Source organism: Oxyura jamaicensis, chromosome 1, assembly GCF_011077185.1.
Source record: "Oxyura jamaicensis isolate SHBP4307 breed ruddy duck chromosome 1, BPBGC_Ojam_1.0, whole genome shotgun sequence".
Taxonomy (NCBI): domain Eukaryota; kingdom Metazoa; phylum Chordata; class Aves; order Anseriformes; family Anatidae; genus Oxyura; species Oxyura jamaicensis.
Genome location: NC_048893.1, coordinates 98,037,559 through 98,065,469, shown reverse-complemented (window position 1 = coordinate 98,065,469; position 27,911 = coordinate 98,037,559). Strand labels below are relative to the sequence as shown.

The window sequence follows — 27,911 nt, the reverse complement described above, 5'->3', positions numbered from 1 at the left end:
AGAACTTATGAATAAAATATTTTTTTTTTTGTTAAACAGAACTTCCTTTCACACCTTAATTACATTCAAAAAGCTTTTCTCTGCTTTTTGTATACATGATAAGCTTGAGCATATTGCTTGTAATGTAATCAAATGTAATCAAATATGTGGTTATTATCTATAATGTAATGAATGAGGAAGAATGGATTACTATGTTCTTAATCATTGCAGAGTCCAGATGATATCATTAACCAAAGGAGTCTAGCTTGAGTGGTTCTGTAACAACATCTAAACTCTAGTATTGATTTGTAATGTATAATCTACCACTCTTCACAGGTAAGAATAAATTGTTGTTGTTTTTTTTTTTGACAGAAGTTTTGAGTATCAAAAATATGTTAAAAGCACATAGATGTAAAATAAAATTTGATAGCTGAGTAGCAAGTTACTTTGTGCCAACATGCATGCATTGACTTTATCTCATTAAGATGGAGAATTGTTATTACGTACAATTGATTTTTAGGTTTTCTTTTTATAATTTTTATTGCCCTATCTTATTCTTCATACAGTACAGTTCAAAAAAAAAGTCTGTCATCTGGGCTCTGATACAAACTAGCATGACCACCCAACATCAGTCATCTTGTATTACTGATGGTAAGGTGGAAAAGCCTCAATTTAAAAAAAGAAGGGTTACATCTGACCCATACCTGAGTATACATGCTAATCAGAAAAATTTTAATTTTTTTCAGAACTCAGAAGACATCTCAGAAAAATTGTTTCCTGAACCATTTTTCTTGCCATTTCTTATAATTTTGTCCTATTCATGATTGCAAAATAACCCTGAGGCAACTAATATAATAGCGCTTGTCATTAGCATAATCAACATCATCATCATTACACAATAGCTTTTAAGTTTCTTTTAATTGAAATGAAAAAACAGGTAAGATTCAGAATAAAGGTGTTGGACATTCACCTGGAATCTCTCCATCGTTTATATGAGAACTGCTATACTACCCTGTTTCTTCAACACAGGACTTGAAAGTTTGGTTCTGAGTATAAAAGAACAAAAATCTTCCATTAAAAAAAAAAAAAAAAAAAAAAAAAAGTAGGTATTTAAATTTATCCTTGATGCCAAGATAGGAACCAGAGAAACAGCGTGGAAGAAACATAGGAAGTCAAGACATGATCCAAGAAAGTCAAACTTCTGCACCTATTTAAATACTCTTTACTTGAAAGTAACTTCTAAAAAATTCTGGAACTAGTTATGCATAAACCAGTAAGACACAAACAATATACAGCAGGTATATAGTGGGGTGATGAGACTGGGCCTTGCGAGAGAAAACTGGAAGCAAGCAGAACATAAGAACCAGGCTGGGGAGAAGGCTGAGAAATTGGAAAGTGATGGTAATGGTATAGTAGATGTAAATGTATGGATAAAGAGTAGGGGCAAGAAGGAAAGACTCAATGAGACAATAACCTCAGCCTGTAAATAATAAGATAGGTATTTGGAATCATCCTCCAAAGATTTTTGAATTCACGTGTGCTAATGCCAGTTGGAATTCATCTAAAAGGGAAGGCCTCTTCCATTCCTAATCTTCAGGAAGCTCTTTGCCTTCTTTGTATTGCTGGAAGATTGATGGCATGGATAAAGTTATTGTTCATTATTCAATTGTGGATTAACGCCATTGACTTAGTGTATCTACTTCCCAGAGCTATTTTCTGCTCCTCTGTGTTATATCTTGAAGTTGTGTTGTGGATTGTCACTATAGTGCACATACATTCTGCATGGAGCTTTACCTCCCTCACCCTAATGCTATCTGGCTGACAATTTTATTGTAAAACATCAACAGAAAAGATGTACTTGCATATTTTTGGCTCCCAAATAGGCCACATTATGTTAGGCTGCAAAATAATTACATGACATTCTTTGCTTTCCAAATTCAGGATTATCTGGCCTGTGCCTATGGCACTAACACTACATCTGCTGGTGATATGCATGACAGCAAGAACAGAAGCTGATTTGCAGTTTCAGAAGCTATTAAAACTAACAACCCTGAAAACCTAATAATTATATTAATTGGACAATGCCTCTACAGCACTAGCTTTAGCCCTAGCATTTAATAACTTCTCCTATACCAGCTATGTCAAATATTAGAAGTCAGAAACTATTCCTCAGTGCCTTGGTTTCACAATAGGTATTCTGAGAAACAACATGAGATGGTCAAAAGCCTTCCAATGGCAGCTCTTCTTGTCGAAAACAATTTCATCAAAATAAAAGCATTCTGCAGCAACGTACTGATTTTGACCAACTGAACTAAGAAAAAAAGCTTAATTATCTTTTGGTATCATTATAAATTATTAAGACTTTTGTTTTAATGTAATTTTGAGAATATATCTTTTACAGAAGTTATACATTAAAAAATGAGTTTTACTGAAATGGAGGATTTGCATTGAATCAGCACTATCTTTTCCAATAATCATAATGAAACAAGTTCAGAAATGACAGTTTTCTTTTCCATTGACTTTCAATATCTGGCATATTCCTACAAAGCTGAAGTAAAGAGTGACCTCACCACACTATTCAGAAGCAGACAAATAATTCTGTAGGGGACTTTCACAATACTTTTTTTTTTTTTTTTCCAGAAGAGGGATGAAGTTTACAATCTCATGTTTCTACTAAATGTTTTCTAGAACACAGAGCAGATCCTAAAGTGATATAAATCAGAGAAGTCCACTGTGACCACAGCAGGCAGTGTTTAATGCAATCAATCACCATGAATGCTCGGGCTTTTTGGGTACACTTGATGATGGACATCCTCCGTGTTTTATAAAGTTAGCATTTAAAGAACTTACCATTGCGGTTCAGTTTGCTGTTCTGCTCCATAGTGTGAATTTTTGGCAAGTCACTTAATCATCCTCTGTCTGGTCTCCTTCTGTAAAATTGAAATAATATTTTCCAACTTGCATTTGATCTGGAATTAGACTTTAATACCGAAGTATGGACGGATTTTTACTCTGTGCTTACATATCTGAGGTTGCTATTTGGTAACCTCTTCCTAAGTTACGTATTTATCTCTTCCGTTGTTCAAACTTTTAGACAGTGGGAAAGCTCATGTCTTCACATCTCTGCAGTAAGCTAGTTTAACCTTTTTCCTTCTTTTCCTTTAAGTCTCCAAATTAAAACAGTCACTGGCAGCATAGATGCTGTATTACAAATCCAGGCCTCATACGCACAGGTTTACTTTTTAAAATTGCTTTTCATGTATCCATGAGAGCTAGTCCATGAACTCCTGAAGATCATGGGGCAAAAGCTATTGACATAGACAAACGAATTAGATTTTGACTAAAACCTGTAATGGAAAACACCTTTACAAACTCAATAGTTCACAAATTCCTCTATATTGCAGGATTTCTATATACATAGCAAGGAAGACAATCCCTTCAATGATATATCAGAGAACTGCAAGAAAAAATAAAAAAAATCCAATTACTGATATGAAATTACCCTGTAGACAAAGGGTCTAAACAGTACTGATTATTTCAATTATTTACTAATTATTGTTGTATTTGTTGTTACGAAACACCTCTTTTATTTTACTTTGTCTGCAATATTATCAGAGGGGCAAATGCCTCTTGCTTTATCCCAGGAATAATTAGCTAAGAATCATAATCTGATAAAGTCAAATGTACTACGGAATGGTACATGGACTAGAATTTGATGCTCTCACTGCTAGCAATATTCCTGATTAAATGCACTGTGTGGTTCACAGCTACGCAGGAAGAAAAAAAATGTGGATTAGGTATAAGTTAGAATATAACACTCTTAGTTGACAAGGGAGACAAATGCACGCCAATTGCTGCAATTCTCTACGTGTGGTCTGTAAAATGCTCAGCAGCAGAGCATCTACAATTCTGACATTCATTAACACAAATTACCTTGTGGTATATCAGAAGAGCTTGTAGCAGCATGCCATATAATAATTGTCTAGGATACAGTGCTACGGATTCCACAGTGCCTCCCAGGAGTCTGCCAACTGCACAGCAGAAAGCCAACAGTTTGCGTGCAACAGCTACGCATGTGGCCTGTTAGTGAACAAGACTCCTTAAACAGTCAGGAGTAAAGTGACAGTCTCCGTCGGGCCATTACACAGGCACTGGGCATCTTCCTTGCTCTCCAGAGCGATAGGAGCTTCTCAGCAACTGAAGTCACAACACCGAAGAGATATAATTGGCCCACAAAGACAAGTCTAGGACTCCAAAGTGTTCCTTTTGTAACTTAAGGGGAAAAAAAATCTTTTATTGGTAGGAAGTTTTTAAATCGTGGAAAGAAATTCAAGATAGAATTAAAAGGCATTCTTTGAAAAATTGTTTCATCTACATAACAACCTTCCCTATAAAATCCCCCAGTCTGAATCTCTTTTCCCATTGGCATACCTATGCAAATCAAGTTCACGCTATTCTAAATTGTCTCAATAGCTACATGAACTGTAGCTCTGTAGAGTCTTCTTTACCCCTGATTTTCTAACTAGCTTTCCTCCTATACAGCAGGTTGAACTTGGTAGAGTGCCAGCATCATATTAGAGTTTAATAGCATACCTCCTATTGCAGGCATTAAAGAGAAAACCTCATTGTGGTAGTTCAGGAGCTAAAATAAACACGATCAAATAAAGGGTATTATACATACATTGTGCAGTATATATGCATTGTGGTTGGTGATGAAACCAGCTCAAAATACCAGCAAGGTGAAAAAAGTGGATTTAGTTATGCTCATTTATTATATCACTCAGTAGACTTATACCATAAAACCAAAATCAACATGTTTTCCACAGCTATATACATGCGTTTATATATGTGACAACTGTCATGCTGAATGGGTCAGTATCAGTACCAGCTCTAACAGGCAATTTTTCACTGCATAATTTAAAAATTAAAAACAAACGAGGGGCAATTTCAATCTGGATATACCACAAGAATCAGGTTAACAATCTGATTTTGTGCTATCATGATGACTGATCCATGTTACTGCAGTTCTTGACAGAGTAAGCCCTTAGAATTCAGCAGATTTCACTGACAGGTGAATTACCGTTCCAATTAGGCTACTCACTAATACGCTAGCGAGCAGTTTTTGACACAGAATGAGAACTGTTTGTGTATGTAGGATTAAATAGCAACGTTTACAGTCAGTGCATTGCTTCTTTTCCTTTGCTGTAATCCCTTCTAGATTGTGCTTCAATGTTTGAGAGGTATCTTTACCCCCCTACAGTAAACGAAAGCTAGGACTGGAGTTCATTTTATTATTGCCCACCATAAATCTCCTGCAACTTGCAGTATATTAATGAAAAGGATAAGTTAAGCTGGGTTATCCCTGTGTAATACAGCTTTATTCTGCTTTCTGTACCCACTAATTCACTGAATGTCAAGTGCTCGCTGTGTCCCTGCATCCCTCAAGATAGAGCTCTGGCACACTAAGTTCCCAGAAAAAAAATGGAATATATAAATGGAACACATATTTAAGTATTCTACTGAAGAAGGTTAATGCGTTTTAGAAATGAGTACAGTGTTTTTTGTTTGTTTTTGTTTATTTCCTTGATGTGAAAAAATTTACAGACAACAAACATCACCTGAAATGCGTAAACTTTAGTTTGGAAGTCAGTGCTGCAAGATGCTATTGAGAAGGCAGTAGAACAACTTAGCTTCCTTCTTGATGATGCCATGACACATAAAGACTAATTTGAGCTGTTTTTTATTTTTTACAACATATACTGACTATCTTTGTTAATTATTATAAGCCATCACAACAATATAGGAGGCAGCTGGGTGTTGCATCCTTCATAAACCTATGGGCTAAAGGAAGCACTCTGAACGAGCAGTCAAGAATTTATTGCTAGTGTAACTGAAATCCTAACCACCTAGTCAAATAATTATTTTCCAAATCTAATCATTACAGAAAATGAGATTATTACAGAAAAACATCTGAATAATAGTTAACGAGTAAAACCTGTTAGTATAGACAATTCCTACTATCTACCCCAGTCCCCCTGTTACTGAGCACCCTTCCAGTGTCTTTCCAAGTCCTAAGATTATTGGCTACTCCTGGGGGCAGCAGGGAGCTGACAGCACCCCAAGTTCTTCAGAGACAAGGATGTGGTGTTTTTGGTGGAGATTTTTCTCTTCTTCCATAGAAGGAAGAGCAGTGCATTCATTAAATGTTTCTTAGCACTCTTTACGCTTAGTTTTCTTCATTCCTCTGCAATTCCACACTACATCAAAATATACTATATGCGGAGTGTTTACATTTATTGGATAAGTTCTTTGTTACCCCTAAGATCTGTTTTGTCCAGCTTCTATATCCGCCCCCATCCCCATCCCCCCCCCCCCCTTTTTTTTAAATTATCAGTACACAACCACTGGCAAGTTCTTTATAGCGCTGGGGGCTCCAGTGTCACCATAAGGTATTTCAATTACCATGTGATGCCCAAGCTCCTCCGTGCTGCACTAGGTCCCCATTTTCAACCCTGTTATCATACCATGTCTGACCTCTGTGCTGCTTCGTTATGCTACGATCATAAATGTTTCGTTCTATGCAGAATAACCAGCTGTTACTACCAACTACAAAAAGAAAATAATAATAATAATAATAATAATAATAATAATAATAATAATATGGAGAGCTTTAGGCAGATCAAGACAAGTCCAGAGAAAGCCTGATAAAATTCAGTCCAGAGGCTTGAGTTAGTATAAAGCTTGTACTATCCATGCCAGCGCTGTATTTCTGGGGCTACAGATAGAGAAAGCACCACTGTTCTGGAAGTCAACAAATGAATGGTGACAAGCTGTACAGCTGCTACACCGGGCAATGACAGCTCTTATCCTGGTAGTATCAGCAGCTTTAAAGAAGGTATCAGCCATCCTTCTCTCCTGGAGATGATGTACCCACATATTAAAACACAGATGATATCCCATGAAATCAGTACGTTACTTTCTTTAACTTCAGCTGTTAAGTAAAACCATAGACATTATTGAACACTGGAATTACCTAAGTGGTTTAAGACATATATGGTCCAGATGAGCACCTTCAGAAAATGGTTTAATATTTGACCCACCAACCTTCACATGGTATGTAATTACCAAGAACATGTTTACACAGGGCAATACTTTAAACGTATTTTTCTAGCGTTCAGAGCAAAATCAATTTTGTAAGTGAAATGTAATGCTTGATAAACCCTGGAGTTGAGCCTTGTGGAAGCTTTTGTATATAAACATTTACAATACCGCATAGGATGAAGAAGCAACCAAAGCAGAGAAAATAGTTCAAACAAGCCATACATTTTGGGTTAGAGTAAAACGCCAATAACCTACCACAACTGTGATGATATTACTCACTTTAATACAGACACAAAGATCCCACAAAGCACAGAAACATTTGGACTGTTATTTTTAATGGCCTTTTAAAGACACTAACAATAAATGCAAATAGTAAAACATTTTTATTACATTGCTGTAGTTGGCAAGAAATTAGTGATGTTTTGGATGATGGCACTGACTGCATTTATTTAAAAATAGTGTGGTAATTGTAACCATGTTCATGTGCTACAGAGTCAAAAAGAATAAAATTGCAAACTCTGAAAGGGACTCTCCAAAGAGCAGGTATTAGTATGCTTATTTTTGATTACCAGAACACAGAAATATTATGATAGCAAGAAAGCTAGGAACTGTTCTTTTAGGATTTCTCTAGCAGAAGAATGAGCAATAATTTATTTATAATTCCAATTTAAAAATGAAACAAACAACAGAATCTTAGCTTGGTCAAGTCCTGGGGTCAATTACAAAGCTCCTATTTATTCCAGGCTGTAAAGTAAGTCTCTAGAGAAGAATAAGAAATTAAGTGTAACTTAGTATAGGAGAGAAATTATCCAACTAATAGAAACTTTTCCAACCCACTATATGCAATCTCTCACCCTCAAATCATCTGCAAGCTGTTACAGATCATTTGAAATCGGAAGAATATTATCATTTAATACGGTGTGACTTCAGTACAATACACAGGAACGCACCAATGCGTTCCAGTAAGTTACAATAAATGTAGGTTTCTGTAAATTAGTACAGTATAAATAGGAAGCGAACGGTAAAATACGTAGCATTACAAATATTTTTTGAAGCAAATTAAATATGTGTTCTAAAATGAACCAGGTATTTCCTGCAAGCTCAGAATAACATCTGTTTCTTCTTTTCTCATATATCTGATATAAACTTGGCTATCTTGGTATATAAATATCTGATATAAATTCTTGGGTATCTGATGGGACGCTCTAGCAAAAAAATTAAAAGGTACAAAAAATGAATAGGTTACAAAGAACAACATTATCTAGTTATCATTTCTTTCTGTTTGTAATACCTCAATTGCCTTATTAATAAGTCAGCATCATTTCTATTTTATAGTTGGGAACCCGAATCACCAGGATTCGGTCACAGTTTGCCCAAATAAGAAGAGAACTCAGTCAGCGATTTCGGTCAGAGATGGCAAGCAAGAAAGGCATCCTGGATATCAAACCCAGTCTTTCATGCCTATTGCATTAAGGTATCCATACATGCTACAGATCTCACAGATAGTCTATTTGCTGTATTAGCAAGTATCTTTTTCCATTTTTTTTTCTGAAAGCTTAGTTATTTTTATCATGTAATATAACCTGTTTCCAGCTGTTCCTACAATACATACATAGCTTCAGTTCCAAACGGTTTCAGTACTTACAGCCTTTCTTCTACCAACAGCACCTCAACTCAGAGAGAGGAGCAGAGTTTTATCTAAAGCAATATGCTAAGAAAATTGCATTCTAGCATGTAGGTAGCTTTTCCACCTGTATTGCCTTATGAAACACAGGCAGTCTGAAGGCATTTAGAGGAACAATTTACAACTTTTAATGAGGCATATAAGTCTTCACAGGATCAATATCTCGTTTTGGTTTTCAGTAAAAGTTTGCATCATAATTACAACAGTAATCTCTAACACCTCTGAACATCAAGCATTACCAGCTTGGAGAAAGTCTTTTGGTCAAAAGGACAAAAGCTTGCTCTAACAGCAGACTGGAATTCTGGTTTATTGTTTGTTTTTTTTTTTTTTGGGGGGGGGGTCATTTCCATTCAGATCTACTCTATTTTGAAAGGCTTATAGGAGAGTTAAGCTGGATAAATTTCACCGTTTGTAACAGAATTTAAGTGGTGGAAATCTTTTTTCAGTTCCCTTGGCTTATTTTATGAATTGAGACAATGTACTCAATGTATTTTCATATGCAGGGGCACATGAATATATACATATGTATATATTCATCCGTATATATGCACAAAAATTGAAAGAAAAAATCCAAACAATTTTCCACCCATGCTACTGAAGGCTGCTTCACACCTGCCCATTTTTCAGTCTGAATAAACTAAACTTTACTGTTCATACCCAGTGCATTTTGTATTGATGCTGTAGCTGGGTCTTTACTCCTGTATTGCTGGGAATACACTTAAGCAAGGAAGAACTTTCAAGTCACAATCTTATATATTTGGGAGAAGGAGGAGGTGGTGAATTTTTGTTTTGTTTTGTGTGACTTCTTGTGACATAAAGATTATTGCTGGTGCAACTTCAGCATAGTAAAGCCCTCCTGATTTGAGATTGGCAGGGTTTGGAGCTCACAACTTGTATTGACTGAAACTACAGAACATAATTCACGTAATTTCCCCACCCATCAGAAAACAATTTCTGATCTATTCTGTAACTAGAGCATAGAAATGATAACAATTCAAAAAACTTTCAGTAACTGTGGGTTAGCACTGTGCCTTTTCAGAGGTATAAATATTGTTGTCCTGATCTAACTGATCAGGAAAAAAAAAAGTTGATGTCTGACAGATACTCACTTACAAGATCATTCTGGTGGCTTAACCTTATAGAAGTGACCCTTATAAAAACTCCTGATCAACCCCACAGCCATGTAGCAAGAACTAGACTGGAAAAAACTTCATCTGCTGGGTTTAATTCTCCACACCAACATTTTATAGTGATTTATCCCTCAGCAAAATATTTATAAAACAATTCTCCATTCAGCTACAGATCTAGTACCAGTGATATTTTTTTACACGTTGCAATGATATGCATGAAGGCATAAGGATTATTATTATAGTAAAGAGTATAGAACTGAGTGAAACTTTTGAGTGTTGTTTCATGAAGCATTCAAAAAGGTTGTAATGTTTTTCTTCTACTCTTCCCCACTGTACCAGCTAAAAAATGGTTTGAAATTTCAGAATTCCTTTTCACGATCCATTGCGGAATGCAAGTATGAAGTGGTTTAAACAAACATGGATAGATTGAAAATGTAATAAATGATGGATCAGAAGTATTGTAGAATATGAAAAAGAACTAAGAGCTGTCTTCCAAGTAGGTTATTTTTTTAAAAAAACAAGAACAATGATTTATAGCATAAACTAACCCATACCCAAATAAGAACTAGACTGAGACCATTAAATTCACATCTGTGATGAACCACAGGAATTGAAGTGCCATGTTTGTTAGCATTACCTCCCCTAATATTGACCACAATTTGTCAGCTTGTGTGCTTCTGATTTGAGCAACTGCAGTAATATTTTATTCCAGCTTGGTAATAATAATAATAATAAAAAGATCATTTAAGTTAATCTGTTAATTCTCCTGAAATCTATGCTAAGGCACGTGGAAAATAAGGAGGTGATTGGTGACAGCCAGCATTGCCTCCCTGAGGGCAGATCATGCCTGACAAATCCGGTGGCCTTCTGCGATGGGGTTACAGCAATGGCGGATAGGGGAAGAGCATCCAACATCATCTGCCTAGACTTGTGCAAAGCGTTTGAAACTGTCCTCCACAATTTGGTTTGAGTACACTCAAATGATGCTTCTGAACTCTCCTCGCCAGAACAGCTGTACATGTTCACAATAAAGAATTTGTTTAGCATGTTCTTCAGCTACATTCAAAACACGTTAACTAATAATGTTTGAACATCAAAAGCAGACACCTTAGAAAATAAAACCTTACTTTAATTGACATATTTCCATTCCTTTGTGCTTTTATCATCATGGTTTGATGTCAATAGATTTTACAACCATCTGTTGAAGAAATACATGGATATTCAATATATTGAATTGAATACTATGTTATTGAGGCCTGAAACCTATGCAACTCTGCAATAAGCAATCATTTCTCCCATTAACACAATGCTTTTTTTTTTTTTTTTCAACTAAGTAGAGCTAGGTATTTCCATTCCAAAATATGTATTTGGTACAAAGACATGAAATTGTTTTCAACAGAAAAAACAGCTAAAATAAAAGGAGTGACATTCAATATCCTGACTAGGAAATCTTGGCCTAGACCCATTTGAAACCATTAATGAAGCAAAATTTCAGTAAGAACTATGTCACATCTGTGTATTTCAAGCCACAGAGTTTATGATGAATACTGTAGAAAATACGACCCCCATCATGGCAGACTAACTCAGTACATACAGTCTCACTTTCTGAGGAAAGGGTGGCAGAAATAGGCCTCTCGCCTCTACAATATAAGGCCTAATGTGGCCACTCTGATCAGCATGAATTTTTACACCATTTCCCTTCATCCCTCTAGCAAACTACACAGAATTTGCTATGAGCCTCACAGAGAATTTTGGTTACCCAGACAGCATCTTAAATAAGGTGCTGCTTGAAGTATTTCACCAGGGTGCCAAGCCATCAATAACATTCCTATTTCCTAGAGCTCTTGGATGTGCTGGCCTTCGCAACAGTATACAAGTAGCTTAGTCATGCTAATAAATAAAGATCACTTAAGCACATACTTAAATGTGTTGCTTAATTAAGAAACAGAGCAGGTACTAGGATCATATTTCTGTGAATAAAATAACTAGGATTAGGCCTAGGATCAGTTTGTTCTTTTATAAATGAGTATTTCTATAGAAACTGCACTGTCCTTTATGTAAAAGGAAATAAATCTCATTTTGTTAATTGGAAAAAAAGTAGGGATTTAGTCATTACCGTGATAATGACTTGCTTTGTCACCACATCGCCAAACAAGGACAAGCACTGTTTTGTGTGCTAGGTACATAGAAAACTTGGTCCCCGTACGTATTTCATAACGATGAGTCAAATGCAGCTATCTTAATGGTCAGCACTATCAACCTGACACAAGATCCTTCTCATCTAACACCTCTGCATCAGCACATTCAAAATCAAGCATCATCTTAAAAAAAACAACTACTTTGATCTATATATAGTTACCAAGTATGTGCCAACTTACAAAAAAACTTCGTATTTTAATTATGAAGCACGCTAAAAGGCTCTATAGCCCCAACCTTTTCTTATTTCAAAGCCTACTTGTTACACATTTTAGTCTCTCTTACATTTCTAGCACACTGGAAAAAGGCAATTTTTGGATAATGTTGTACCATTTTCCTGCAGCATTACCACCATTTTTACCTTTCATAGTGTTCTGCTAATCCTTCCCATCTATTTACCCAATTTGCTGCTTTTGACAGATCTAATGAACAGCATACTCTATAGCATGTAGACTGTTTAAAAAATGAATAAATAAAAAACAAGGACAAGATTGAGTGTGCTCGGTAGAAATAACTTATCTATGTGCTACATCTCCTTTTACCTCATGTAGTTTCCTTGTCAAAGATATCAGTAATGCTTCATTTTCAGAGTCACCATTTAGAATGGCTGAGGATTTAAATGTCATCCTACATTACTGTTTGATGCGATAAAGGTTTCATGGCACAGACCACCACAGCAGAGATAACTGTTTATCCAATTCTTTTAAGAAAAGTATTAATTTTGTTTCTTAAACCAGTCTTTATCAGAAGGTCTTTTGTTCTCTGATACATATGCTATTAAATAGATCTTACTAGACTTAAAGTTCATCTAGAAACGTATTTTATGCATTTTCTGAAATGCCTTTTACGTGTTTCACATTTAAATACTGCCAGGTAAAGACCTGGTAGCTTTTCCCAATAGGAGCCATGGAGGTGAGGTGACACAGTGAATTAACTTTAAGACATTCAGAGCCATATGCTCCCACAGCCTGCATGCCTACAGGAGCAGTCAATCACTGCACCCCTACCCCCCCCTCAAACAAACACCAAGACTCTGAATCTTCCTCCAAATTCAATGTGTGAGCTAAAATGCTTTCTCAGCACCCTGCCAGGCCAGACAAAAAAGGCTACAATCAATCAGGGACTTTGCATACCAAACCTCAAACTCCTTATACAAGAGGAGCATTCTGGATTCTAGACATTTTTCGCCTTCACTATCTCAACCCCCTCAAAAACAACAAAAACAAAACAAAACAAACAAAAACAAACAAAACTTGGAAAGCAAAATGAGCTGCTTCCCTGGCAGCAAAATAAGCTGCTTCCCTCTTCTCTGGTGTCATCCTCACCCTCCTATGTACCCCAGGTGCTGCCACTGCCCCCAAGACAAGTCAGCCACGATGGGCTGCCTTGACCTGGATGGGCTGGGGGCTCTCTGTCTCTGTCCCATGCACATTAATTACTCCTGCTGGGCTTCCTGGATGGAACGAGGCCCATACTGAACAGCCTAGCAGTCTTTATCAATTTATCTCACCCAGAGGAAGAAAAAAAAAGAAAAGCCCAAAACCCAGATACATCTTCTGTCAGACAACATCCAGGACAGCACAGGCGACTCTGTCGCAAGTGCTGCCTGTCCCACCCAGCAAGCCAGACTAACCTCCACAGCCGCCCTTCCATCATTAAGGTGAATAAGAACAGAACAGTTCAATTGGAAAGGACATTCAGAGATGAAGTCCTACTGCCTGACCACTTCAGGGATAATAAAAAGTCAAAGCACATCACTGAAGGCAGGGTCCAAATGTCTCTTCAACACTGACAGGCACGGGGCATCAACCACCTCACTAGGAAGCCTGCTCCAGCGTTCAACACCCTCATGAGAAATAAATCTTTCCCAATGCCCACTCTGAACCTCTCCAGGCCCAGCTTTGTGCCATTCCCGTGTCCTGTCATCAGTTCCCAGAGAGCAGAGACCGGCACCTCCCTCTCTGCCTCCCCTCCTCAGGAAGCTGCAGAGAGCAGCGAGGTCGCCTCCTGGCCTCCTCTTCTCCAGCCCAGACAACGCAGGTGTCCTCAGCCTCTCCTCACATCATGTGCCCTCCAGTCCTTTTACCAGCCTTGTTGCCCTCCTCTGGATGCTTTCAAGGACCTTTTAACATCATTTTCATTTTGCAGACCCTAGAACTGTGCATAATATTCAAAGTGAAGCCATACTAGTAGGAGAATCACCTCTTCTGATCATCTGCCTAGTAGATGTCCTCCACGCAGCACTCTCAGGACCCAACATCATTTTCTGCTCTCCTAGACAGTGAGAGGTGCATTCCCTCTCAGGATCCCAGTTTCAATCTAAGTACCCTTTGGATTATATGGATGAGTTAACGCCATTCAGAATTCTTAAAATGAGGATTACAGCTGAGGCAGGATCTTACGCTAATTAGTGTGGAAATACTGTAATTTGCTACTTTTGTTCCTTGCAAAAACATACATGGATACTCAATATATACACACATTTCTAATTTTCTGCAATTAAAGAAAGGTATGTTGTATTTACCTATAATGGAATTAAACACATTTACCTCTTAGTAAAATCCTCCTTGCAGAGTTGTGATGTTTAGTTTTACAACTTTGCGCCCTTTTCTTAAGAGATTAGGGAAGGACTCTAACAGGGGTCCTCCCTAGCTCTCAACTTAGTTTATGGTATTTTAATTGCAGCATTATTAGCTTAAGGAAGCTTTCAGTTTCTGCACTTTTATTCTGGAAAATTCTCATAATTAGGTACGTATAATTAAGATTGCCATTAGTGTTTTTTGTTGTTGTTGTGTGTAGGTTTTTTTTTGGTTTTAAGCCCTCTTGTCCCAGTAAGTGACAGCTAAATGCCTTGAGACTGAATGCCTTAATTGCTCCCCAAGATTTAGATTGCAGAGTTAGCACCTGATTCACACACATTTTATGCACCATTTCCTTGACTTTCTTAAAAATTTCCTTAGGAACAATATTCCTGAGAAAAGTGCCAATACTTCGTATTTACATAAACCCCTTGAGAATAGTTGCCATGTCTTCCCTGTGCACCTCATTATGCACTACATGCATTCCGAAGTCGAGAAAGAATCAGCTAATAACAAGGCATGCACTGGTCTAACTAACCAAATTTATACAGCTCTTTGTTGTTTGTTTATTTTATTTTAACCTTTCAGATAAATAGTGCCATGGGTTTTAGCAATATACATGTAATGTATCTCAGAAAAATCACCCTGAATTCATCATCAGTGTAAATAAACAGATTTTTTATTTTTAATACTAAGAGGGAGACATCAAAACAATGATAAAAAATGTGAGTGCACAAAGCCGTCTGTTTTTCAACCTTCATAAATTTTTCATCATAAAGCCTAGTTACCATTATGCAGAGGTGAGCTGCTAAAATATTAAACTAATTGGCTTAAGAAGCAGCCATGAAGTTGGTAGAGGCGTTGCGCCTTTTCTCCATGGAGACAGGACCCTCTTGCCCGGACCTTTACAGCAAGCAGTGGTTGTGCAGCTCCCCACAGCGTAGATGGAATAAGAAAGAAGTAGTTGGCAATACTTAGCTCTGACTGTAATGAACCATTTCCCTCCCCGTATATGATGGTAATAAATCAGTTATAGTGCAAAGTACTTGGGAAACCCAGTCATCGCATACTTACTGCAAGGAAGGCTCATTCAGCATAAAGCCAGCAAGTTTACTTTCTCTAGAAGACTTGCCTATTCCTTTAGCGTCAAAAAAAGTGGTAGTGTGTTAGCTTAAAGAGCACTAAGCGAGCAGGAAACAAATCTGCGAGTTGTACTCCTCTGCCTCAGAGACCCATTCCAGTTAGGGAAAAGTTTCCTTTCCTGCCCTGAGTAGCTGGATTCTTGTCAAAGAAGAAAATCATTCTACAGATTTTTTTTGTTGCCCCGTGAAACCCTCAATATTTTTTCTTAGTTACAAGAATCCGGCAAAGATGTTGGTGACTGCTCTGCTGACCCGAGACTGAAATTTTTAGAGGATTTTGTCCTCAGAACATATTCTCAGTGCAATCAATTCATTACACGTGATTGCTGGAATACAGCTAGGTCATTCCAGCTTTTTTGTTGTTGCTGTTGTTAAAACAAATATTTGTTCTTTGTAACAAAAAGTAATGAGGTGGAATTTAATGTGTTTTCCTGAGTGTCATGGTAAATGACAACCAGCAGAGAAAAAAAGGATAAAGTATTATTTTGTTCCAATAATACTGGACTACAAAGAAACAAAGGGGGAAACGTACACAGAAAATACCCTTTTTGCACGCTAAGGAATGAAAAAAATATTTTGTTTCTTCTTTACATCAATGTTTTTCAAATTCCATTCCTCTTCTCTCCCTTTACACAAAGTAAGATAGCTCAAGAGAGATTGTAACCCCAGATGTTTTGGATAAAGAAAAATCAGTGATACAAGATTTTTCAAATGCTCAAGGAAACGTTTGCATACAAATAAAGAAAAAAAAATTAAACTAGTTTCTTATCTTGCCTCTCTTTCCCCCTCCTGCCTCCTGTAAAGAATAATTTTGCTCTCCCCTCCCCCCAAAAATTTAGGAATGCATGTGTAAAACTTCAGAAAGTAACAGTTTTTAAAGAGCTTGCAGAGGTCAAGAACTATGGATAGCAGACTTGAAAAAGCATTTACTCTAAAGCATTTGCTGTATGTAAACGCTATAAATATTTTAAAATAAGATAATTAGTAAATAGATTTTAAGTCCAAACTTGTTCTCATTCACTCATCTACAACTTGAACAACCGCATTATCATTTAAGATAAAAAGTGCATGTGTGTATTTCAAAATCCAGACTTATTTTATTTTTACTGGCAAGAAGGACTTGTGTTTCAAAACCTAATCAAAACCTCAATGTTATTGCACATCATGGTAGAATGAGACATCATGTCTCAAGTAAAAATAAAGTTACGTCCATCTTCAGCTCCACCTTTTGCATACATGCTGCCCAAATTCTCCCCTTTAAATAATCTTATTCTTTTGTGCTCTTCTAGAAAGTTAGAAAAAATGTTGGCTTAACGAAGTTCACGTGTGATATATTACACTACAACATGTTTCTGTTCCATATACATGTATTTTTTGTAGGGTCACGCTGTTTTTTGATTTCTTCTCTGTTCTTCCAGAGGCTTTAAAGAGATTGAATCCTTGTGATACACTCGTCTAAGAGCCTCTCCAGAAGCTTTCAGCTGGACTCTAACTAAACTGAAGAAGCAGAGAAAGAACAACTAGCATCTTGTTAAAGATAATGAAAATTACTCGTTGCATACCTTCTGGACACAACTGCTAGGATTTTGTTTTGTAGAATAACAAATGTGTCAAAAGCACATTCAGAATTAAGTGTTTTAAAGATATATATTTTTTTAATTCTTTGGGCAAATTAATAGTTCCTATAGATATACACTGTTTATAAAAGTTAAGAATCCTGCTATAATTAACCTGTATCTTAAAAGCCAGTAATTAAGGGTTGCTTTTCCTCACCATCCCAACCCATACACATTCACGCACCGTTCCTGCCAAATGTAAGCTATTCACACCAAAACAATATATCACAGAGCATCACTTATACAGAGAATGTCAAGAAGATGTGACAGGTTTTCCTGTGTTCTTCCACCCAAAAATATCCAAACAAACTTCAAAAGGAAAGAAAAAGCTTGCCCTAAGTTCTAGCAGGTGCACAGGTTGAAGGACTATCTAATCCTGTAAGATGTTCATTACATACCGTCTGTATGGAAAGAACTCTGAACCACACAGCCTTACAGACTATGCCAAGGGTTACCCAACAGATACCTTCAAGAGAAGATACATTTGCTTCAATAATATTCTGTACTTACAGCCACTTCCATACAGCCACCCAAGTACTGCTGTACTGTGATAGACCACGATGACCTCAAGATATTTGCCTAAGGCATTACAAATCTTCGGAAGTACTTGCAGAATCAAGACCTATACCTTCTTTATCTTTCCGTCCTCCCCTCTTCTTTCACCTTTGACTTCTGTATACAATGCTTTCTCAATGAAAAAATAAAAATAAAAAAAATCAAGCATTGCTCTCCTAATGCAACTCTTCCTGCTAACAGACCTGCTAAAGCTCACAACTTATTTAACCATGTACAAAACTCAATGCCATCATGCCACTGATATCATTTTAGGAAAGTCAGTCCATTGCTAATTGGTAAAAAAATACATGGCTGTATTTTCTAAAGAATGTGCGTATACAACCTCCGGAATCAAAATCCAGGTGTTCCTGGAACACCTTCTCTTCCATGTTGTTCTTACCTTTTTTGGTTCAATAACCCTTTGTGTCCTACACTTACCTGTAACTGCAAGAGAACATGACTTTAGAAGTTCATAATTCACTGAGAACCACATAAAGCTGGGATTTTTTTCCACCCCCTAAATGTTAACTGCTCACCTGACAGTTCACAAAATGGCTTTTGTGGCAAGATTTTCATCAGTGTTAAAGGTACCTTAAAATAAAATGCTGAGTATTGTCAAGAAAATACATTTTTCAGAAGTTGTAAAAATCATCGCTACTATAGTCATCGCTGAATGACCTTATGGACCTGTGGTATTGATGCAAAAATCTGGATTTCTAATGATCCACTTTAGGTAATTCTACAATTCGTTTATTTTGTATTGTCTAGACACTTTTGTTTCTGAAAAAAACATTGGACAACTTGTCATGATTGTAATCTGTATTTAAAATTAGGTGATAGAAGACAATCTTTTATATTTTACTATTAGAGCATTTTTTAAGTACTTAAATTACTGCTTTTAAAAATACTACAAGGCAAGTCACCGGCCCAGGTTCCTGGAAATGATAATAGACAGGTGGGTCTCATTTTCATTAATCCATCATTCCTACTTGTGAACAGTTGAAAATTTATAATTAGTTGTAGTGAAAATTACAATGTTAATGTCTTCCTGTGCAATGAATTAACAAATAGATCTATTTACATATTGTATTGATGATTTAAGCCTTTTTAGGTCAATTTTGACTTTAAAAACTATTTCTGAACATACCAGGTGTCCCTGTCATATCCGATATGAATGCAAAATCAGCATGAAAGAACCGAGGGTAAAAACTGAGACTGAACTACTTCCACTTTACGTGGGACTAATTCTTTAACACCATGCTTCGGTAGTACAAAAACGTGGTACTTTCTGAAAATTATAGTATCTTTACAAGTGTTTTAACTGCTGAAATGCATAGCAGATGCAGCTATAAACTGCAGCTATAAACAAAATGGATGTAGATGCTGGAGAGAAAGCGCTAACAAAAATCCTTTCCCTGATGCTAGGGGTATATGCAGTTTCAGACTGTTCTACACAGATCAATATTAGAGTCATGTCATTCATCGAGTCAAGATGAAGAATCATGGCTGAAACATCTGTAGATGCTGAAAACTAAGAATAAGGTATCTAGGGACAGAAAAGCCATGGCAGAACAAGATGGATCAGTTTGTGAGATAGACAATTCAGACAAAGATCAGACATCTAGAAATAAGAATGTGAGATGAGAGCTCCTAACAATGGTTAATACTAGAAACTTTTCAGCCTCAAAAAGTTACTTGTGTACTGCATGCAGTTATCCTTAGAAGACATTAATACAGAAAGCAAAATTAAGAATACTTGAAAACAGACAGCTCACTGAGAAATGACTTCATATCAATGGAAACAATCTATTCAAAGTTGTGATACATGGAGATCAGATTAGATGATGTAGCTGTTCCTCGTAGCATGAACATCTGCCGCAAGCTATTTCAAGAGTTTGGGGAGATGACAGTCTTGAGTTTTGTTTTAAAACTTTTTGTTAACAGCCTTGACAACATGGCTAGGATTCCATGAATAAAGTAGCCTTCATCCCAGTACTCCCCTGCAACAGAAATACACTATTTCCTTGCAGGTTTATTAACAAATAATGTACAGTGACACACCTAATAAACATAGAAGTATTTCCTCACAGTAACTGACAGATCCTTCAACAAGCAAACATTTGTGGCTTTTTTTTTTTTCCACAACTTAATTCTAATGTAGTAATACTATAAAGGTCCCCTTTTACCTCAAAATTCCAGCACGACCTAGTTCAAACAAGAAACAAGCAATCCATCTTCTCACTAAAGAGATGCTGCTCAGCTATGGCTGAATCTACGTTTATACGGGAAATGTTTCACAGTTAAAATGATCACCTTAGACTACATCACTGGATATACCTCATACACTAATACCTCTGCACTTCTGTAAGTAACATCATCCTGTCTGTTGTGCAAGGAGCTATGCAAACACCAGACCAGTTTTGTTAGTAACAATGCATGCCACCCCCACTTCTGCCACCTCATCCAAGACTGTGCTTCCACATACCTTCTGCTACAAGACTCAGCCCAAACTGAAACTTTTTCGTGTTGTAAAAGACAAGTCTCATTGTTTCATAGCAAAATATGTCAATTTGCTCATTCAAAATCAAGTACTTCATACTCAAGTAGAAAGTGGTACAACATTGAAATCATTCCCAAAATGTCCTTCTTTGACCTTTGGCCATAATAGTGCCCAGAGGCAGCTCAGTTCAAATACAAGGAGCTGGCTAATCTTTGGCAATGCATCATCAACAGGCAATATTGCTTTGGAGATCTCCTAGGAGAGGCAGAGTTTCCTGCACAGAAGGTGGCCTTCAGGAAGAGTATGGAAATGCGCAATGTCTACAGGTCTACAGGAGCTGCCTTTCAAAAACAGAAAGAGGCCTAAGTGCTTGCTCATTTGGAGAGGAATTAGGAGCCTGGGTTGTATCCCAGCATCTGCTACTGGAGCACAGCACTTTCTACTCCTACCTCACCAATAAGAACTCTTGTGTACAGATCTGAACTCTACAATGATAACTGTAGAGGCTATCTTCCTCAGAAATAAAGGACATGCATTACTTGTATAAGAGTACAATGCATCTCTGAACAGGAGATAGCTTACTACATTTTCGTCCTACTAGTACTATAGAGAAAAAGAACAATTGCTATTGCTTGGTTCTATTCCTTTATGAACTTAGATTTGAAATGAGATTTATCTTGAATGCTTAAATATATGCATACAAATAAAAACTGTAATGAAAGCACATGGAATTTGCACAATACATGCATATTCCTGCACTGGGTGCTTGCAAAACTCATTGTATATTGTTGAAGCAAAAAAAAAAAAATTAAAATCAAATAAATGTTTCCACCATCTCTAGAAATTGCTATAACTGTCAGCACAAGGTTTTTTCCTAATTTCAGTGCAGGCCAGTTTAATAATTGGTAATCTATCTAGGTTACTGAATATGTAACCAGTATAAGTAACAGCTACAAAGTTCTTGTGAATTTTGAAGCCATCATATTCATCTTGTATCATATCATATGATTTTTTATAGAATGGTTTAGGTAGGAAGCAACCTTAAGGACCATCCAGTTCCAACCCGCTGCCATGGGCAGGGACCCATCCCGCTAGGCCAAGTTGCTCAAAGCCCCATCCAGCCTGGCCCTGAACACTTCCAGGGATGGGGCATCCACAGCTTCTCTGGGCAACCTGAACGCTTTCATGCCTTGTTTTTTTAACCTGAATGCATGTCATGCTTTATCAGCAATTGTTTATGCTATTTCATTGCAAAGTATTGTCTGTATCTATTGCCTTTTGAAAAAATGCTGAGAATAGAAAGTTTATAATGTTTATCAAAGTTGAGTATTGTTGGGGGAAGCAAAAAAATAGGTCAATTTCAATAATACATAGTATTCTAAAGTCTTGAAAGTTGCCTATGCATAGGTTAATTGCATAAATGATAATTCACACAAATTAGAATCACCACTTTTTCGTAAGGAGTATGAATTAAAGAAATAAAACCTAAGTTCCAGCTCCAATATTACTGTTCCTCTAGGACTGTAATTCCTGGATAAGTGCCACATCTGCCTTATGCTGTTTAATTTACTGATGATTTTACCTTTTTCCTCAGGAAAACAGAGTATTTATTCATATAATATGACATGTCACAATATTACAATGATTATCCAGTTGCTTTATGCATGGTCATAATACCATCTGGTATAAAGCTACCCTTCTTTTTGCATGTGTACCATCTGGAACATCTATCTATATTCTAATTATTGTACAGATGAGATTTTTGTTTTTACAGAAACACCATATTGGCTGAATCCTTCATTGATTGCTTAATTTAAAAAAAAATACAATGTAAAATAATGCAAAACAGAAACAAGAATTTGGCATCTTAAATTAGTTCTAGCTATCATATTTTCCCATGCATTTCTTCTAAGAAATTGAAAAGATATCTAAATGTATTTAGAACTACTTTGCTATTCATTTTAGTAGAAACAGGATGTGGTTATTTGGGTGAGGTGAAACTTATTTAAAATAGTTTGGAAGCTCTTTATGCACCAAGTCTCCACACATTGAACTGAATTCAGTTCTCTACAGGTCTGTAGAAGTTACAGTTTCTAGCTCCATCACAGAAAACTGCAGTGCATGACCATAATCTCCTTTGTTATTTGCATGCGTTTCACCTCAGTCATCAGCTCTAACATAGCTCAATAATCATTAGGCTATGCCCCCACAGTAAAAATATTAGGTCTCAAAAAGCGCAGAGAGAAGGGAGATTTGGTAATACTCCACAGGCAGGAGCAGACAGGCACTTCCCAGGTTGTTTGCTGCTCCACTGAAGGGCTGGACACAGCTGAAGCTGGAGAGAAATCAACGGCATTTCGCAACCCAAGGAAGGCGGTAGGTCCCTTCTTCCCCGGGTCAACCTGGACTGATCCATACATAACACTGCCAGCCCATATCAACAAGTAGGCATCTGCACTACCAAGCAGGATTGCTGCATGGTAAGTCTGACAAACCTGATAATCAGCTGTAACCATACTGCACCTTGGTCCCTTTTCAGCTAGGGACAAACAATCTGTCTCAGGGATAGGGGAAGAAGGCAAGAGAGACTGAGCAGGCTTCTTTCTGGATCTTAGTAAGAAAGGCCCAAAAACAAATGGCAAAATAAAATGCCTTTTTTTAAAAGAAGATAGAATAAAATCAGAAATATAGATAGCGCATGTTTCGTTCGTCCCTTCAGAAGCCGGGAACTCCACTTCTGTGCAGCTTTGGATGGGAACCTGAGTGGACTTACCCACATGACGCTGCCCAGATTCTGTCCATGGTAAGGACCCTTCTCTCCCATGCAGCAGTACATATGCATGCATAACAAAACCAAACCATATAGATCATCTTCTGATTAATTAGGAAGCTTTCTGTTTTAAAATCCACCAGTACACAACACAGATGGGCACAGAGCACTCCAGCGGATTCCCTTACAGTGGCTTAAGTTATGAAACTTCAGTACATTCATACAAAGGCTTTGAAACTCCCACTGCTTAACACAGAGAAACAAAAGACTTGGAAGCTATGTAAAAATTACATATGGAAAACTTGTAAATATGGTTGGTTTGCACAGGATGCCAATTTTCATTCATATTTTATTTCTGGAACCAAAAATTCTTCAGTTGTCAAATATCCCACAAAATTTAAAGAACAAATTCAAACATTCCACAAAGTGTCCACCTCAAATAGTCAGGAGAGGAAATAGTTGATCTAATATTGGACTATCTGGTCCAAATGAGCTAGGGTTCAAATTACGACAATGAATTTCAGGTGCAGACTGTAACACTTCTCAGACTGGCGCAAGTTCAAAAAAAAAAAAAAAAGTCTCTCCAGATCTGAAGATCTTCAGTCTTTCCATGATGAAGAAATGAAAACAAGGCTGTTATCTTCCATTCTGTTCTCAGACCTACCTGAAGTAACTTTAGGAAGCCTCACTGGAGATAAATGATCCTTTCTCTTCAGGTTGGAATGAGAGTCTCATGAGCAATTGACATGAAATGTACAGAAACGTTGGTATCACTTGAGAGATCTGTGGCATACAATCCTTGAGTCCGACATTCTAAGCTTAGCTTACTTCACCTAAACTTTTTTGCACTTGATAGGGCATGAGTTTTCTACCTGCAATTAAGGCAGATGCAGGAAGTGCACAACCTCCTTTTGCATTCATGTTTTATCAGATGTGAGAATTAGCATCGTCTCAATAAAGTCCCTGCCAGGTTCAGTTTACAAAGAACTTGTGGCTGACCTACAATAGATTCACTGTAAGAAGAGGGAGTCAAACCTGCACTTGGCCACGTGAAGCATATTTTTGAAGTATACATAAATACATGATAAAGGAGATTGCACTATTGCCTAAACAAGAGTATTATTATACATCTTCTATTTCACAGCTATAAAAGAGGTTTCTGCTAGCACACAGTAATTAACAAGACAGAAGAGAACGCAAGAAAAACCTTCTAAAGGAAACAATTTAAACCACCTTGAGAATCCCTTTCATTATAATCAACATTTCCGTCTAAAACGTGACTTGCAGTTTGAGACAACCTGCAAATTTTAAGATTATCATCATGTGTTTAAAGATGTCAGATTGAGGAGAATAAAGAACGAACTAGAGATCCTATATTTAACTTTGTATGTGATTTTTCTTTGGTGTTTGCAAACTATGTTTTGCTCATGGTACTTTTAAATTTGGTAGCAATGTAGTAATATAATACATTAGTAAAATCATATAAAAATTAAACCCTAACGCTCAAATACACTATGAAATATGCTAAGGGCTATTACTTCCCCCAGTGTAATCTTTCTTGCTTTTCAATTTTTCTCTTCTGGCAAGAAATCAATAAAATACAGAATGCCTTTAATTAGTTGGAATTTCAAACTAAGCATCTTATCCTTTTAGATTTAAAATCATTACAAATGTAGGAAAAAGCCTACAGAAATTAATTCTGTAAAAGAAATTATATACAAATTGCAAGATGTTATTTAATTCTCAGTTAATGATGAACAACATTCTCTAAATGTTTTCTAGGCTGAATTGTGCAAAGTGATTCTAAAAATCCACAGCTTGCATACTTCTTGAGTGAGAGTCCAACTCTTCATGCTATACAGAGGCAAGCTGGGCCAACAAAACTCTGTATCTGTCACCAAACTTGAAATAACTATATAAAAATATAGTTAATCTTTTAATCTTTTTAAAGTTAGATTATTCAATTTAAAAAAAAAAAAAAGTATTTTTGCATGTGATCTTAACATATAACTCTTGACAGGATTTAATTGAGCTAGTAACTCCTTAAATTCTAAATTAATGCATTTCTACACTCTTCTAATAATCAGTCTCTGCTTCCTCATTCATATATTCCTGTACTGGAATATTCATAGTACTAGAAATAGAATTAAAATGTTTATTTGTAACCATCATTTACCTATTTATGGAAAGATTATGCAATATGTGCATAAGATCGAAGTACTTAAGTAACCAGAGCTTCCTCAAATACTCACAGTAGTTGTAAAAGCTATCACCAAGTTATTAGCGATTATTTTCCATATCTCTGGGTGTAATTGGTATCTCATAGGCCAGTGGAAGACAAAAAGAAAGAGTACCAGTTTTTTTTTTTTTTTTTTTTTTTTTTTTTAAGTCTGACAGCCTCATTTCAGTATCCAGAAAGATACTGGAACAAATTAAACAACCTATTTATAAAGCCTTGAGTAACAACATGACAAGAAACACTGTGTTAATCCAGATGAATTTCCTACTTTGACAGGCTAAGCAAGTAACAGTGGGAAGTCACAAACTGTTCTTTGTAACGTTTTGTATGATAATCATGGTGAAGTTTTTAGGCACTGTGGACACAGCTACTGAAAGAGAAAAGGGTCCAAAATCTAATAAAAACATTAAGCACAGGCAATACATGGATATAATTTCTTAGTTTGATATCAAACAAGGTTCCGCAGAGATCTACTCTAGATTCAGTGCTTGTCAATAGTTAATAATAAGACTTCGCTCAAAGTACAGAGCAAATATGTCAGTTGTACAGATTGCATCATTTATGTGGCATGATATTTTGGCAAACAAGACGGCAAATCTTATTCTGACCTACAAAGTGGTCACGGCATGTATAAAATGCATTAGCTTGTTGTTCTACTATCTTCACGTCCCATGACACTTCAGTTTATCCACCTTTTGGTCATTGTACTTTGAAAATGTAGACAAGCTGTGGAGGGCATAGAGAAAGACAACAGAAACAAGAGAATTTAAAGACAAAACATTAGAAAAAGTTTAAACATACAAGCATGCATTTATTCTTGAGTACTATGCTACTATTGTCTTTGAAGACTGCAGGAATAGATGGGAGAAGGAAAAGGCACTTAATGATAACACTATTCTAGCGTGTAATTTAAAAAGTGAATACTTTTCCTCAAGATTTGTGGAGGTTTGACCAAGTTATGATGATCTTTGCCTCCAACAGAATATAGAATAGATAGAAAGTCTTACAAATGTATGAGTGTAATACCAGTTACCTGGAACGGGTGAGGGATGCCTGCAAATGAACAACTTTTCAAAGAGGCTGGACTTATGTTAGAGATAGTGACAAAACCCAGGACAGTAAATGCTAGCTGACACTAGTAAGAAGAACCAACGCAAGGCTTTTTTGCCCCCTCTCTCTTCAGGAAACAGACTTGTGCTAGAATGTCATACTTGAAGGGGACTTTACTGCTGGAAAAAAAATAAACATTTTCACTTGAGTCTCACGAGGACCACAGACAACTAAGAAAAGCAACCTATTAAGTGTAATTATAGAAAGAGGGAAATATTGATTTCTTCCAAGATATTTTACCAGTTCACAGAAAGTGATAAAAGTGTACGTGTAATTGCACTTTTCCTACTGATAACGACTCTCCTACACCCAATCAAACATGAAAATGCTTTAGAAATTCCATTTGTCACCGCCACGCGAACAATATATACACCCTAGCAAAAGAAGTTAAGAGAAGCAAGAAGGCTAAAGACTGTAACAACAACAGGGGGAAGCTCAGCATATTAACCGATTTCCATCTCACGTTAGTCCAGTTACAGAAATTGTTTCAGTGAATGATGCAAAAGTACAACTGCAGGTGTCTAAGTCCTGCCTGTTACATTCATTGCCCACGAAGCATTATCAACTGGAAGTGAATTACAAACTCGCCTTTGTTCCACTTCTTCTGATTAAGACAAAAAAATAAATAAATAAACAAACTGGCTTGTACAAATGCACCGATATATTACTTGAAGGTGTAATCTCCTGAACAAAAAATAAAAGCCTGACCACTAAATGTTTAAAACTGAAAGCTGAGTGATTGAAGTCCAGAGTGGTATCTTATACAAAGATTGTCCTTAACTACATTTTACATCTGTTTAAACGTCTTCCGTTATTTCAGTGGAAAAAGTCACATTTTCCTCTGTTTGTTCTGAATCAATCAAATACAAAAACAACACAACAACAAAAGACACAACACAGATCCAACAATAAGACAAGAAACAGGACATCTGCACAAAGCCATAAACATAAAATAACAAGTAAACTTTCTACTAATATGCATGTTCAAATACCAAATTATTGCCTAAGGGACACAGTAAGCATTCAGTCACAACCGTTACCAGCCTCAAAGCAAAAAATCTCTGGGAATCTAAGCCATATCCAAGACAGCCACATTGGGAAAGCAGAAACTCAACAGCTCTACCAGGAAGCAGCGAGAACAGGACTGCTCCTTGAGGAAGGAGGAGCCAGGCACACTCCCAGCACAAGCAGAATCATCCCCCAGGACACAGCCCCAAAGTACCTGTGCAAGGCAGAGAGCCAGGCCCTGGCAGCAGCAGGTCCCAGGGAAGTCCTGACAAAGGCAAGAGTCATGGCCAAGGCTCACCCAG

General features: G+C 36.8%; 1 long non-coding RNA gene across 1 annotated transcript; it reads right to left on the bottom strand.

Moving 5' to 3' along the window:
• Nucleotides 1–650: 650 nt before the first annotated feature.
• On the bottom strand, nucleotides 651–27,911 carry LOC118160822. Its single transcript, XR_004747693.1, has 3 exons — nucleotides 27,824–27,911; nucleotides 2,830–2,909; nucleotides 651–1,601 (listed from the first exon to the last, which is right to left on the bottom strand). It is a non-coding gene; the product is annotated as an uncharacterized LOC118160822 (long non-coding RNA).